The sequence below is a fragment of the Eriocheir sinensis genome, chromosome 1 (assembly GCF_024679095.1).
Source record: "Eriocheir sinensis breed Jianghai 21 chromosome 1, ASM2467909v1, whole genome shotgun sequence".
NCBI lineage: Eukaryota > Metazoa > Arthropoda > Malacostraca > Decapoda > Varunidae > Eriocheir > Eriocheir sinensis.
Window position 1 is genome coordinate 26115439 of NC_066509.1, and position 14668 is coordinate 26130106.

Here is a 14668-nt window from a genome sequence, read left to right on the forward strand (position 1 = left end):
GTGTGTGTGTGTGTGTGTGTGTGTATGTGTGTGTGTGTGTGTGTGTGTGTGTGTGTGTGTGTGTGTGTGTGTGTGTGTGTGTGTGTGTGTGTGTGTGTGTGTGTGTGTGTGTGTGTGTGTGTGTGTGTGTGTGTGTGTCTAAGATTCAATATTCCTTCTCTACCTCTTACAGTTCTTTTCTTCGTCTTCTTATTTTTCTGCCTTCCATCGGTTTTCTCTTTATTGTTCTCTAAATCGCTCTTCTGTATCAAGGTTTTGTTCCGTTCACTTTCCTGCGTTCTAAACAGTTGTTATTTATACATGTGTATGGGTGGGAAGGGCCTGGTTGGTTGGCTCTTTGGTTGATTGGTTGGTTGGTTGACTGGTTGGTTGGTTTATTAGTTGAGTGGATGGTTGGTTGTTTATTTGCTTGTTTGTTGGTTGGTTGTGTGTTTGGCTGGATGGTTGGATGGTTGTTTATAATACATAAAGTGTTGGTTGGTTGGCTGGTGTGTTCATTGGTATTATCATTACTGTTACTGTTATTGCCATCATAAAAAAAATCCACGGCTTTAACTCATTAGCTTTTTGAAGGCCAGAATTAATTTTAAAAATATTCACCAACTATCAATTTATATTATTAATGGTAAAGTCTCTCTCTCTCTCTCTCTCTCTCTCTCTCTCTCTCTCTCTCTCTCTCTCTCTCTCTCTCTCTCTCTCTCTCTCTCTCTCTCTCTCTCTCTCTCTCTCTCTCTCTCTCTCTCTCTCTCTCTCTCGAACCGGACCTACAAAAACTTTGAGCATCATCACCCCATGGATTCTTCTTCTTCACTTTCATTTTCCTTCTCTCTTATTATCTACACATTCGCTTTGTATTCCCCTTTCATCAACATCCTCTTGAGTGCTCTTTCCCATCTCCCTTGTAAAATCTTCTCCTTTTCCCTCCTCCCTTTTCTTCCCTCCCCTTCCCTCTCTCCCACTCTTCCCTCATTTCCTCCTTCCCTTTTCCCTCCGCCTTGTTCTGGCGTGGAGGAGTTATGGTATTGACTGGAGAAGCAAGCGTTCATCTGCATAGAGAGTTGTCACGGAGGAGGAGGAGGTGGAGGAAGAGGAGGAGGAAGAGGAGGAGGAGGAGGAGGAGGAGGAGGAGGAGGAGGAGGAGGAAGAGGAGGAGGAGGAGGAGGAGGAGGAGGAGGAGGAGGAGGTGGAGGAGGAGGAGGAGGAGGAGGAGGAGGAAGAGGAGGAGGAGGTGTAGCAGGAGGAGGAGGAAAACACTTTGAGTAAGAAATAAAAAAAGGGGACGATAAGAAGACAAGGAAGGGTAGTAGGAAGAGATAAAAGAAGAGGAGGAGGAGGAGGTGGAGGAGGAGGAGGAGGAGGAAGAGGAGGAGGAGGAGGAGGAAAACATTTTGAGTAAGAAATAAAATAAAGGGGACGATAAGAAGACAAGGAAGGGTATTAGGACGAGATAAAAGAGGAGTAGGAGGAGGAGGAGGAGGAGGTGTGGAGGAGGAGGAGGAGGAAGAAGAGGAAGAGGAAGAAGAGGAGGAAGTGCGCTTGACTGAGGAGACGTTGAATTATAAATAAAGTATACGATAAAATGGAAAAGTAAGATGATAGTGAGGAGGAGGAGGAGGAGGAGGAGGAGGTAAAATCAACCACTAAAAGGCAATCGCACAGACAGATCAATTTCCTTCACATTGTCAGATTCTCTCTCTCTCTCTCTCTCTCTCTCTCTCTCTCTCTCTCTCTCTCTCTCTCTCTCTCTCTCTCTCTCTCTCTCTCTCTCTCTCTCTCTCTCTCTCTCTCTCTCTCTCTCTCTCTCTCTCTCTCTCTCTCTCTCTCTCTCTCTCTCTCTCTCTCTCTCTCTCTCTCTCTCTCTCTCTCTCTCTCTCTCTCTCTCTCTCTCTCTCTCTCTCTCTCTCTCTCTCTCTCTCTCTCTCTCTCTCTCTCTCTCTCTCTCTCTCTCTCTCTCTCTCTCTCTCTCTCTCATTATCAATATGTCTCTCTCTATCGTGCACGCACGTGTGTGTGTGTGTGTGTGTGTGTGTGTGTGTGTGTGTGTGTGTGTGTGTGTGTGTGTGTGTGTGTGTGTACTTTGATGTTCACTTATTCGTTAAACAAGAACAAGGTTAACCTTCCGGCGGAGGATCTATATATAGACGTTTCGAAATTGGGACTTTTGTCGGCGCGTCTATATATAGACGTTTGCTCTCATTTGCCCACACTAGATTGTAGCATGGTTTATATATAGACGATTCCTTACTACTAACAAAATTAACAAAATAAATCGTTATTTGGCATCTCAAACCCCCTGACACTTACCAGCATTGCCTCTCAAGGGCAGCCACCGCTTGTGCTGTGTCGCTGGCGTATGTGCTATGAACATCAGCTAACACTGGGAATTTATGCTTTTTTTTTCTATTTTATTTTATTATTATTATATATGTTATTGTTCAAGGGCGTAAAGAAAAAAAAAAAAGGCCCGCTACTCACTGCTCCCCAACAGAGGTCAAAGTGTCCAAAAACAGAGGTCAATTTTGGGAGGAGAGGTGACCTGATACCCTCCTCTTGAAAGAGTTCAAGTCGTAGGCAGGAGGAAATACAGATGAAGGAAAATTGTTCCAGAGTTTACCAGCGTGAGGGATGAAGGAGTAAAGATGCTAGTTGACTCTTGCAAAAGGGGTTTGGACAGTATAGGGATGAGCATGAGTAGAAAGTCGTGTGCAGCGGGGCCGCGGGAGGAGGGGAGGCATGCAGTTAGCAAGTTCAGAAGAGTAGTCAGCATGAAAATATCGATAGAAGATAGAAAGAGAGGCAACAAGGAGGAGGAATTTGAGAGGTAGAAGACTATCAGTATGAGGAGGAGAGCTGATGAGACGAAGAGCCTTTGACTCCACTCTGTCAAGGAGACCTGTGTGAGTGGACCCACACACACACACACACATGAGATGCATACTCCATACGAGGGCGGACAAGGCCCCTGTAAATGGACAGCAACTGTGCGGGGGAGAAGAACTGGCGGAGACGGTACAGAACGCCCAGCCTCGAGGAAGCTGATTTAGTAAGAGATGGGATATTAAGTTTCCAGTTGAGATTTTGAGTTAAGGATAGACCGAGGATGTTTAGTGTTGCGGAAGGTGATAGCTGAGTGTTGTCAAAGAATAGGGGATAGTTGTTTGGAAGATTGTGTCGAGTGGATAGGTGAAGAAAGTGTTTTTGAGGCGTTAAAGGACACCAGGTTCCTCTTGCCCATATCGGAAATAATAGTAAGGTCTGAGGCTAGGCGTTCTGTTGCCTCCAGCCTTGAGTCGTTAAGTTCCTGAAGGGTGGGTCTTCTATTAAAATAAGTTGAGTAATGCAGAGGAGTCATAAGCGTAGGAATGGATAGGACAGTTCGTTTTGGAAAGAAGATCATCAATGAACAACAGAAAGAGAGTGGAGATAAGACAGAACCCTGTGGGACACCCCTGTTAATAGGTTAAGGGAAGAACAGTGACCGTCTACCACAGCAGAAATAGAACGGTCAGAAAGGAGACTGGAGATAAAGGTACAGAGAGAAGGATAGAAACCGTAGGAGAGTAGTTTGGAAAGCAAAGATTTGTGCCAGACCCTATCAAAAGCTTTTGATATGTCCAGCGCATAGCAAAGGTTTCACGAAACGGCTAAGAGAGGATGACCAAGAGTCAGTTAAGAAGGCAAGGAGATCACTTGTAGAGCGCCTCTTGCGGAACCCATACTGGCGATCAGATAGAAGGTCAGGAGTGGAAAGGTGCTTTTGAATCTTCCGGTTAAGGATTGATTCAAAAGCTTTAGATAGACAAGAAAGTAAAGCTATAGGACGGTAGTTTGAGTGATTGGAACGGTCACCCTTCTTAGGCACAGGCTGTATGAAGGCATACTTCCAACAGGAAGAAAAGGTAGATGTTGACAGGCAGAGGCGAAAGAGTTTGACCAAGCAGGGTGACAGCACGGAGGCACAGTTTTTAAGGACAATAGGAGGCACTCCATCAGGTCCATAGGCCTTCTGAGGATTGAGGCCAGAGAGGGCATAGAAAACATCATTTTGAACAATCTTTATAACAGGCATAAGAGAGTCAGAGGGGGGATGAGTAGGAGGAATATGCCCAGAATCGTCCAGAGTGGAGTTTTTAAAGAAAAATTGAGAGAAGAGTTCAGCCTTAGGGATAGATGAGACGGCAATGTTGCCGTCAGGACTGAGGAGTGGAGGGAAAGATGAAGAAGTGAAGTTGGAAGAGATGTTTTTGGCTAGATCCCAGAAGTCACGGGAAGAGTTAGAGAGAGCAATTTTTTTAGCATGTTCTATTAATGAAAGAGTTTTTTGTTAGTTGGGGAATAGATTTGGCACGATTCCTGGCAGAAATGTAAAGTTCATAATAAGCATTAGTTTAGCTGCCTCTCTATCATTGACAGCACGAGAACAAGCGTGATTAAACCAAGGCTTTTTAGCGTGAGGAGTAGAGAAAGAACGTCGAATGTATGCCTCCATTCAAGAGACAATCACATCTGTGATGCGCTGAGTACACACAGAGGGGTCTCTATCCTGGAAGCAGTAATCATTCCGCGGGAAATCGGAAAAGTACATCCTCAGGTCGTCCCACCGAGCTGAAGCAAAATGCCAGAAGCATCGCCTCCTCGGTGGGTCCAGAGGGTGTACAGGAGCGATAGGGCAGGATGCAGAAATAAGATTGTGACCGGAGGAGCCCAACGGAGAGAACAGTTTGACAGAATAAGCAGAAGAGTTTGAGGTAAGGAAGAGGTCTAGAATGTTGGGCCTGTCCCCAAGACGGTCGGAAATACGTGTAGGGTGCTGGACCAACTGCTCAAGATCGTTGAGGATAGCAAAGTTGTAGGCTTGTTCACCATGCTGGTCAGTGCAAGAGGATGAAAGCCAAAGCTGGTGGTGAACATTGAAATCTCCTAGGATGGAGATTTCAGCGAAGGGAGAGTGGGTCAAGATGTGCTCCACTTTAGAGTTCAAATAGTCAAAGAATTTTACATAGTTAGTAGAGTTAGGTGACAGATAAACAGCACAGATGTATTTAGTAATAGAATGACAATGAAGTCTTAGCCAGATGGTGGAAAATTCTGAAGAATCAAGGTTGTGGGTACGAGAGCAAGTGACGTCATTGCGCACGTAGGCGCAACATCCAGCTTTAGATTGAAATGTAGGATAGAGATAGTAGGAGGGAACAGAGTAGAGATTGCTGTCAGTAGCCTCAGAAACCTGTGTTTCGGTGAGGAAGGAAGTCTATTATGACCTCTTAAGACGGAAGAAACGACTTCTTTGGTAGCTGAGGATATAGATGCTGATTTTTTGGATGACTTTGATGATTCTGACTCATCTACTGTCAGTGATTACACTGATACAGATTCTAAACCTTCATATGAATATATCAATATACATATAACCAATCAAACTTAAATAACATCTGTATACAGATTCAAATGTTTGTTCAGTTTTGCAGCAGAGTCTATATATAAACGTCAATCTGGAATGCCCACTTGCGGGGAATCTATATATACACGTATGGATGAAAGTCGACAGCGTCTATAGAGACGATTTTTTTTTTGGTAGTACATACATCTGCCCTGCCGCCGGGAAGGGGTTAAAACGTATATGACTCATAGATAAAACAAACAAACAAAAAAAGAAAAAAAAATCTCTTCCTGAGAAAAAAAATCATAATTATCGTTCTTCTTGCTTGTAGTAGTGGTAGTAGTAGTAGTGGTAGTAGTAGTAATAGTAGTAGTAATAGTAGTAGTAGTAGTAGTAGTAGTAGTAGTAGTAGTAGTAGTAGTAGTAGTAGTAGTAGTAGTAGTAGTAGTAGTAGTAAAAGTAGTAGTAATTTTTTTATAGTAGTAGACTGTGAAGAGGGAAAAGGGAGAGGGAAAGGGGAAGGGAAGGGAAGGGAAGGGAAGGGAAGGGAAGGGTCAATTATATACCAACCCTGCCATTCCTTCCTCCTCCTTTCCCCTTCCTACCCTTCCCTGCCCCGCCCAAGTCCCTGCCCTTTAGCCCCCTTCCTGCGCCCCTTCCACCTCCCTCCCTCTCCTGTCCTCGTAAGCCCTCGTAGGGCTCAGGAACCAGACGTGTATTACTTGGTCTGCTTTGTTCAGGTTGACTACTACTACCACTACTACTACTACTACTACTACTACTACTACTACTACTACTACTACTACTACTACTACTACTACTACTACTACTACTACTACTACTACTACTACTACTACTACTACTACTACTACTACTACAACTACTACTACTACTACTACTACTACTACTACTACTACTACTACTACTACTACTACTACTACTACTACTACTACTACTACTACTACTACTACTACTACTACTACCACTACTACTTCTACCACTACTACTACTATTGCTACTATTACTACCACTACTACTACTACTACTACAACTGCTGCTGCTACTACTACTACTACTACTACTACTACTACTACTACTACTACTACTACTACCACCACTACTACTTCTACCACTATTAATACTATTGCTACTACTACAACTACTACTACTGCTAATGCAACTACTACTACTACTACTACTACTACTACTACTACCACTACTGCTAATACCACTGCTACTGCTACCACTGCCACTGCTACTGCTACTACTACTACTACTACTACTACTACTACTTTTTTACTTTTTACCAAAAAGGAGACAGCTCAAGGGCACAAAAAAGGAAACAATAATAAAAAAGCCCGCTACTCGCTGCTCCCCAAAAAGAATCAAAAGAGGTGGCCAAAAGAAAGATCAATTTCGGGAGGACAGGTGTCCTGATACCCTCCTTTTGAAAGAGTTCAAGTCGTAGGCAGGAGGAAATACAGACGAAGGAAGATTCTTCCAGAGTTTACCAGCGTGAGGGATGAAAGAGTGAAGATGCTGGTTAACTCGTGCGTAAGGGATTTGGATAGTATAGGAATGAGCATGAGTAGAAAGTCGTGCTCAGAGGGGCCGCGGAAGGCGGGGAGGCATGCAGTTAGAAAGCTCAGAAGAGCAGTCAGCGTGAAAATAACGATAGAAGATAGAAAGAGAGGCAACATGGCGGCGGAATTTAAGAGGTAGAAGACTATCAGTAGGAGGAAGAGAGCTGATGAGACGAAGAGCCTTAGACTCCACTCTGTCCAAGAGAGCTGTGTGAGTGGAGCCCCCCCACACGTGAGATGCATACTCCATACTTCTACTCCATACTCCATACTACTACTACTATTACTACTACTAGGTACTACTATTGCTATCATTATGCAATGCTGCTATTTATCATTGCCGACGATATGATCAATAAATAAAGAAAAAAATTAAGTTAAAGTAGCAAATGACTCACGATTAGTGTAAAACGCAGAAAATGAAAAAAAAAAAAAAGAAAACTAACAAACATAATCTACAGGAGGAAAAGAAAAATACAGACATACAAATTCATAAAAATGTGGTAATACACAAACATGAAAAATGAAGCAAGAGAAAGAATAAGAAAAGATGTATGAAAAGTATAATCGAGAAAAAAATTATAGAAAATTTATGAGCGACGAAAAGCATTAAAAGAAAAGATGACGTTTGATAAATTCAAGAAGAAAACAAACGGTGATAAACACAGAAAGCAAAATCGTAAACAGAAAATGATTGCACGAAAACAAACAAACAAATAAATAAAAATACGTCCGATGAGCAAAAAACAAACAAACAAACAGACAACATAAAACTGTAATAAAAACGCAAATACCAAACACGCAATCTTCGAACGTGGGCCAATTATCGTTTTTATTTTCCTTATTTATTATTTTAGTTTTAAAAGCGGCACGAGTGGGCGAGACAAATGAGAGGCCGGGAGTAAAAATATGACTAAAGAAGGTGATCAGGTCATCACAACCACACGTCAACCACGGCCTGAATGAGTGGGTGGTGGCGGCGGCGGCGGCGGCGGCAGCGGCGGTGGTGGTGGTGGTGGCGGTGGTGGTGGTGGTGGTGGTAGGTGGAAGGAGAAGAGAATCACACACACACACACACACACACACACACACACACACACACACACAAAGAACATACCCACATCCACATCCACACAACCCTACCCCCACACCTCTTCCCTCTACACCCACATCTTACCTGTCCTTCCACACACTTACACCAACTCCACCCCCCTCCACTCATCCCCACCCCACCCCAAACACACACCCTCCACTCATCCCCACCCCACCCCTAACACACAACACCTTTATCCTCCCCCTTACTTACACTTCCTATCTCCCCAGCACCGTCACACCCACAAACAACCCTTTCGCCCCCACACACATGACCCTCCACCCCCCTCCCCCACACACCCACGCGCCGCCAAACCAGTGACGACATCAACATGGCCAACCCGCCGCGTTGCCGCCGCAACAAATGAAATTATAATTATCCGTCGGAACGAAGGCAAAAAACAGTCGTTCCCTCGCCGCCGCGCCGCTTTGCCGCTCGTTCCGCGGAATGAAAACGATGAACGCGACGCAAGGCGGCGAGGAATAAGGAGCTGAAATCCGTTCGCGGAAAATACGAACAGCAGCGGAAATGACAAATTGATGCGCTCCGGGGAATAACGATAATAGTAAGGGAGTGATGATGATGAAATGGAAATACATTAATAGGACGATTGATAAGGGATAAAAAGATGAAATGTTAATAAAAATAAAGGGATTTAAAATAAGGGAAAGAAAGGGAGTAAGGGAGTGAATTCTCTATAGTTCCGGCCAGTCCTGGTTCCGGCCGGAACATGACACAGTGGTTCCGGTGCGGCGCTAACCATTAGTCACCTGTATCACCGCCACCACCACCACCGTCAATGCCAATGTTCTTTTGTGCAAAGAAAAATAAAAACGAATAATAGAAAAATGAGTGAATAATACTAATAACAACAAAAAATAGTAATGAAAATAATAATAGAAATAATAATAATAATAATAATAATAATAATAATAATAATAATAATAATAATAATAATAATAATAATAATATAATAATAATAATAATAATAATAATAATAATAATAATAATAATAATAATAATAATAATAATAATAATAATAATAATAATAATAATAATAATAATAATAATATTTTTATTACAGCTAAGGAGAAAGTTCAAGGCGTAAAGAAAAAAAAAAAGTCAGCTACTCACTGCTCCTGACTAGAGTTCCAAGGAGTGTCAAAACAGAGGTCAATTTCGGGAGAAGTGTCCTGATACCCTCCTCTTGAAAGAGTTCAAGTCGTAGGCAGGAGGAAATACAGATGAAAGAAGATTGTTCCAGAGTTTACCAGCGTGAGGGATGAAAGAGTGAAGATGCTGGTTGACTCTTGCATAAGGGGTTTGGACAGTATAGGAATGAGTATGAGTTGAAAGTCGTGTGCAGCGAGTCCGCAGGAGGGGGGGATCCATGCAGTTAGCAAGTTCAGAAGAGCAGTCAGCATGAAAACATCGATAGAAGATAGAAAAAGAGGCAACATGGCGGTGGAATTTGAGAGGTAGAAGACTATCAGTATGAGGAGGAGAGCTGATGAGACGAAGAGCCTTTGACTCCACTCTGTCAAGGAGAGCTGTGTGAGTGCATCCCCCCACACATGAGATGCATACTCCATACGAGGGCGGACAAGGCTACTATAAATGGATAGCAACTGTGCGGGGGAGAAGAACTGGCGGAGGCGGTACAGAACGCCCAGCCTCGAGGAATCAGATTTAGTAAGAGATGAGATATGAAGTTTCCAGTTGAGATTATGAGTTAAGGATAGACCGAGGATGTTTAGTGTTGAAAAAGGTGATAGCTGGGTGTTGTCAAAGAATAGGGGATAGTTGTTTGGAAGATTGTGTCGAGTGGATAGGTGGAGAAACTGTGTTTTTGAGGCGTTGAAGGACACCAGGTTCCCCTTGCCCCAATCAGAAATGAGAGTAAGGTCTGAGGCAAAGCGTTCTGTTGCCTCCAGCCTTGAATCGTTAAGTGCTTGTAGAGTGGGTCTTCTATTAAAAGAAGTTGAGTAATGCAGAGTGGAGTCATCGGCGTAGGAATGGATAGGACAGTTCGTGTTGGAAAGAAGATCATCAATGAACAACAGAAAGAGAGTGGGAGATAGGACAGAGCCCTGTGGGACACCACTGTTGATAGGTTTAGGGGAAGAACAGTGACCGTCCAACACAGCCGAAATTGAACGGTCATAAAGGACACTGGAGGTAAAGGTACAGAGAGAAGGATAGAAACCGTAGGAATGTAGTTTGGAAAGCAAAGATTTGTGCCAGACCCTATCAAAGGCTTTTGATATGTCCAGCGCAATAGCAAAGGTTTCACCGAAACGGCTAAGAGAGGGTGATCAAGACTCAGTTAGGAAGGCAAGGAGATCACCAGTAGGACGCCCCTTGCGAGATCCATACTGGCGATCAGAAAGAATGTTAGAAGTGGAAAGGTGCTGTTGAATCTTCCGGTTAAGGATTGATTCAAAAGCTTTAGATAGACAGGAAAGTAAAGCTATAGGGCGGTAGTTTGAGAGATTGGAACGGTCACCCTTCTTAGCCACAGGCTGTACAAAGGTATACTTCTAGCAGGAAGGAAAGGTAGATGTTGATAGGCAGAGAGGAAAGAGTTTGACCTGGAAGGGTGTCAGCACAGAAGCACAGTTTTCAAGGACAATAGGAGGCACTCCATCAGGTCCATAAGCCTTCTGAAAGTTGAGGCCAGAGAGGGTATAGAAAACATCATTTGGAAGAATTTTGATAACAGGCATAAAGGAGTCGGAGGGGGGATAACTAGGAGGAATATGCCCAGAATCGTCCAAAGTGGAGTTCTTGCAGAAAGTTTAAGCAAGGAGTTCAGCTTTAGAGACAGATGAGACGGCAGTGCTGCCGTCAGGGTTAAGGAGAGGAAGGAAAGAAGAAGTTAAATTGGAGGAGATATTTTTGGCTAGATGCCAGATGTCACGGGAAGAATTAGAAGAAGCAAGATGTTGACATTTTCTATTGATAAAAGAAGTTTTGGTAAGTCGGAGAATAGATTTGGCACGATTCCGGGCTGAAATGTAAAAGTCAAAGTTAGCGGGTGTTCGAAGGCTCTGGAACCTTTTGTGAGCTGCCTGTCTATCTGTAATAGCACGAGAATAAGCATGATTAAACCAAGGCTTTTTAGCATGAGGAGTAGAGAAAGTACGTGGAATGTATGCCTCCATTCCAGAGACAATCACCTCTCTGATGCGCTGGGCACACACAGAGGGGTTTCTCTCGTGGAAGCAGTAATCATTCCACGGGAAATCGGAAAAGTACATCCTCATGTCGTCCCACCGAGCTGAAGCAAAATGCCAGAAGCATCGCCTCTTCGGTGGGTCCAGAGGATGTACAGGAGCGATAGGACAGGATACAGAAATAAGGTTATGATCGGAGGAGCCCAACGGAGAGAACAGTTTGACAGAGTAAGCAGAAGGATTAGAGGCAAGGAAGAGGTCTAGAATGTTGGGCCTGTCTCCAAGACGGTCTGGAAAACGAGTAGGGTGCTGAACCAACTGCTCTAGGCCGTTGAGGAGAGCAAAGTTGTAGGCTTGTCCACCAGGCTGGTCAGTGAAAGACGATGAAAGCCAAAGCTGGTGGTGAACATTGAAATCTCCTAAGATGGAGATTTCAGCGAAGGGAGAGTGGGTCAAGATGTGCTCCACTTTAGAGTTCAAATAGTCAAAGAATTTTACATATTTAGTAGAGTTAGGTGAGAGATAAACAGCACAGATGTATTTAGTAATAATAACAATAATGATAATAATACTGATAATAATAAAGATAATAATAATAACAATAGAGTATGACAAAAACCCCAAACTCCCACACAAGCCTCGTCCCTGCCTTCGGCGTCACGCGTAATAGTCTCCCTCATTCCTTCACCGCCTTGTTCTCCTTACATTTACATTTCCGCATTGCCTTGCATGTATTTTTTTTCCGCGCCACAGTTTTATTTTTTTTCACACTCGTTAAGTTTACATTTAATTACCGTTATGTCCAAATTTACTTAAAGTTACATATTTTCTTGATGGATTTTGTCCTGCGTTTCTCACTCTCTCTCTCTCTCTCTCTCTCTCTCTCTCTCTCTCTCTCTCTCTCTCTCTCTCTCTCTCTCTCTCTCTCTCTCTCTCTCTCTCTCTCTCTCTCTCTCTCTCTCTCTCTCTCTCTCTCTCTCTCTCTCTCTCTCTCTCTCTCTCTCTCTCTCTCTCTCTCTCTCTCTCTCTCTCTCTCTTCGCTGCGAGATGTCTAGGGGTCACGCGCTCTCGCCACACGTGACCTCATCTGCTTCTGCTCCCATCCTCGTGGATTGCTGTTTCAGACGTCTTTAGTACTCGCCGATTGTTACAAAGTGTTGTTAGCCAAACGATTCGTCTAACCTCCTGTGCGCTAAGTGTTGACTGCTGTACTGTGTGCGGTGATTGCTGTGCCGTGTTGCTGTGCGTCGAGACTGTGAGCCGTCTACAGTATCGTGTGCTGTGTACCAGGTATCCAGTCTTGCGAACGACGTTGTGCCTCGCAGAAAGGATGAGTGTTTGCCCATAATTTTACTACCTCTCCCCTGTATCTACCTTTTCAACGTAGCGATCAATAAACATATACGTGCACACATACACAAAACATTAGTGCTACATTCCGTCCTATTTATTGATATTTGCATATTCCACGTGGCGACGCTCCACTCCCTTACAGGTGTGGAGAGCGACCTGACCTGACTTTTCCCCAGAGACTTACTAATCTCATACTTACCCCCCCCCTGCCACTCTCTGTCCTTTAACTCTCGCTCTTTCGCTCCTCCTTCTCTCTCGCTCCCCCTTTCTCTCCCCTATCTCGTCCCCACCCTCTCTCTCTCCCCCTCCTTCGCCCTTGGCACGATTCCGGGCCGAAATGTAAAGGTCAAAGTTCCACTCTCGCTCTTTCGCTCCTCCTTCTCTCTAGCTTCCCCCCCCTTCTCTCGCCCCCTATCTCGTACCCACCCTCTCTCTCTCCCTACCCCTCCTTCGCCCTTGGCACGATTCCGTGCTGAAATGTAAAGGTCAAAGTTAGCGGGTGTTCGGAGGCTCTGGAACCTTTTGTGAGCTGCCTCTCTATCTTTAATAGCACGAGAACAAGCGTGATTAAACAAAGGCTTTTTAGCAGGGGCTGAGGAACCTCCCATATCAAAATAGGCTGAAACATCTAAACTTACATTCACTAGAAAGACGAAGAGTGCGGGGAGATCTGACAGAAGTATTCAAATGGGTCAAGGGTTACAACAAAGGCGATATAAGTAAAGTACTGAGAATTAACCAGCAAGATAGAACTCGCAGTAATGGATTTAAATTAGAAAAGTATAGATTTAGGAGAGATATAGGCAAGCATTGGTTTAGTAATAGGGTGGTGGAGGAATGGAATAGACTCAGCAATCACATAGTTAGTGCAGGGACGACAGCTTGTTTTAAGAGTAGACTGGATAGCTACATGGACGAGGACGACAGGTGGCAGTGAGGTGTGGGTGCAGTAAGGTGACAGGGTACTGGTGCGTGCCTAGTACCGCCGGTATAACGAGGATCAAGCCTCTACCTGTAACCCCTGTAACTACACCTCACCCACCGTGAGTAGTGGGGGGGATTCTGGAGCTGCCCTGTGTAGGCCACCCGGCCTCTTGCAGTTTCCCTGTTTTCTTATGTTCTCTTCCTCCCTCCATCCCACGCCGTCCCCTTCCATCTCCATCTCCATCTCCATCTCTCTCTCTCTCTCTCTCTCTCTCTCTCTCTCTCTCTCTCTCTCTCTCTCTCTCTCTCTCTCTCTCTCTCTCTCTCTCTCTCTCTCTCTCTCTCTCTCTCTCTCTCTCTCTCTCTCTCTCTCTCTCTCTCTCTCTCTCTCTCTCTCTCTCTCTCTCTCTCTCTCTCTCTCTCTTGTTAGCTGCTTGCATTGGTTTGCTGGGTGCCTGTACTTACCCTCTCGACGTAGCACCTTGTAAAAACATATATACGCACATTCACAAAACACATTGTTACACTTTCTACCATATTTATTACATATTTCCAGATATCACGCCAACTGACTCCCTCACAAGTGGAGTCACCAACCGTGACCTGACCCGAGTATTCCCCTGAGACACCGATTGTCTTAACTACCCCCACCAGCGTCTCTCTCGTTCCCGCGTTTCGCCCTCCCTCTCCTTGTTCCCCCCTCTCTCTTTCGCCCCTTTCCCTCCTCACGCTCCCCTCCCCCATCTCTCTCTCTCTCTCTCTCTCTCTCTCTCTCTCTCTCTCTCTCTCTCTCTCTCTCTCTCTCTCTCTCTCTCTCTCTCTCTCTCTCTCTCTCTCTCTCTCAATGTTCACCACCAGCTTTGGCTTTCATCCTCTTTCACTGACCAGCCTGGTGAACAAGCGAACAAATTTACTCTCCTCAACGACCTAGAGCAGTTGGTTCAGCACCCTACTCGTATTCCCGAGCGTCTTGGAGACAGGCCCAACATTCTAGACCTCTTCCTTACCTCTAATCCTTCTGCTTACTCTGTCAAACTGTTCTCTCCGTTGGGCTCCTCCGATCATAACCTTATTTATGCATCCTGTCCTATCGCTCCTGTACATCCTCTGGACCCACCGAAGAGGCGATGCTTCTGGCATTTTGCTTCAGCTCGGTGGG